Raw genomic sequence first — 2394 nt, forward strand, 5'->3', positions numbered from 1 at the left:
TAAAAGGAATGAAATTGAAGAAAGAGAGATGAGACTCTTAGTGGAATTTGAATCAGCATTCTACAACTTATCTGGACTCTTAGAAAAGCTCCCCGAAGGGATAAAGAGGAATCTCTGCTATTTGATAAAAGACAGAGAAGACCACAAGTGCCAGCTATGTGTCTCAGAGTTATCTGAAGAAAGCAATAATGAAACGGAATCAACCCACATGATAAAGGAAGAAGACAACACATCTGGAGGTCACGTAATGAAAGAGGAGGACAGCACATCTGAAGCATCTCTCAACATTATTGCATAGTGACGTAAGCGCTTAGGTCATAGAGCACTAACAATGTAGCTGGTGCAAGATAATAAACAATGACGTAAGCAATGACGTCATAAGAAGGGTAAGGATGGGAATTGTCCATCAAACCCAACTATTATAAATAGGTTGCTTAGACAATTGTAGAAGGCATCAAACAATAGAAAGCAGAAGGCTAAGAGTACTCATATGCTAGGAGAGCAAGGAGGAAGCGGCCGAGGCGATTCTATAGTTTGAAGAAGAATTCCCTTAGGAAAAACCAATTCTAAACTCCCCTCTGGAGTTAGTATCTACAATCTCCCCTCTGGAGATAAAAACATCTTATGTAAAATATTCTAAATAAAGAAAGTTTTTCTCCAGAAAGGTACGCCTTTATCCTAATCTCTTAGTTATGAATTATTTAGAAAGCTTAGAATTAATGGAAGAATCTGATTATTATAGATTAACTGCTTTATTAGATAATGAAAAACAAGCTGTTCTAAAAACAGAATTAAATCTCAAATCAAATGAAAATTTTAATAAACAAAATCTTTTAAAAGAAGTTTTTAATAGAAAAAATTAATCAAATCTACATATATGAAAGGAATTAATTCACCAATAAGCTTAGCAATCTGTGACAAAAGAATTACTGATGACCCAATAGATCAAATAATTGGAATTGTTCATGGAAACTTGGCAAACGTAAATGTTAAATTCAATGCCCATCTTGGATACGCTATACCTTTATCAACTGAAAATCTTGGAAGATCTATAAGTTTAGCTTATAAATTTCACAGAAAGAATCTAATGAAACAAGATGATGAACCATTTTCAATTACATATGCAATAAATTACGCTTTAACAAATAGCCATCATAGTATAATATTTAAAAATAGAGAAAGGATTTATGTTGATGAATTATTTCAGAAAATTGTAAAAACAGAAATACCAAAATATAAAACTATTGAAAACCCAGTTCTATTACTAAAAGAACCATCAGGAAAATTAGTTTCATCGAATTTTCAAATAAGAAAATCTAAAATTAATAGCCCTTTAAGTTTATCTAAGTTAAAAATTAAAGAAGAAAGTTCTGAAATAAAAGAACTAACAAAAAGGTCGAAAAATTAAATGAGACCCTAAACACTAAACTATGACAATAAATAAAGAAGAAATATATGTAACTTATCAAGACAAGAAACAAGAGCTCTTTGAAAGAGAAAATCGTTTGAATTATTTACAGTTTTCTGAAATAAATCAAAGAGCATTTGAAGCTCTAAAAATAATCTATGACAAATTGAAAGGAGAAGTTGAAGAGCTAGAAAAATTAATAGAATCTCTAGAAAATAGTGATGAATCGATGATAGAGTTTGCGGAAATTTTAAATAATGAAGCATAAAAAGATTGAAAAACCAGAAAATAAAATAAAAAGAAATAGGACGAGAAAATTAAAAAGTAAAATAAAGGAGTATAAAAGGGAATTAAATAATCTTCAGATTGAAATTAATAATCTTATAATAAAAAGGATAGAAATAAGAATAAATATAAACAAGTTGAAATTAAACTTAAAAAATTTATAAATGCCTGGAAAATCATATTATGACTTAAAAGAATTAAAGCTGCTGAAAGAAAAAATGGAGAATGAAATTGAAAAATTAAACAGATATTTAGAAACAAGAGAAAGTGTAGAAATAAAAGAAGTTATTGAGGATTTGAGAAACTATATTAAAGAAAAAGACAAACAGATAAAAGATTTTATATACAGTAATCCATGCAAAGAAAAATATTATAAACTAAAACAAGATTAAAAAGTTATAAATCAAAATTATAAATATACATCAAAGACTAGAGAAATAGTAGAAATGGTCAATACTTTAGAATTTACAAATTATTTTTATTCGAAGTTAAAAGTTAAAAATTTGGTATCAGAGTCAAGTTAACGATTAAGAGTAACACTTTCTCTTTAAGCAACTCTTTTAATAATACGCTTTTAAATTAAAAAAAAAAAGAAAGAAAGAAAGCCAGATGTTGGTAAACTCCTTGAAGGCACTATAGCCACAATAAAACAATGGCTACGCAGAACGCACCATTTTAAAATTATGGGATCTCATCAAATG

Source organism: Arachis duranensis, chromosome 2, assembly GCF_000817695.3.
Source record: "Arachis duranensis cultivar V14167 chromosome 2, aradu.V14167.gnm2.J7QH, whole genome shotgun sequence".
In the NCBI taxonomy this organism is placed as follows: Eukaryota; Viridiplantae; Streptophyta; class Magnoliopsida; order Fabales; family Fabaceae; genus Arachis; species Arachis duranensis.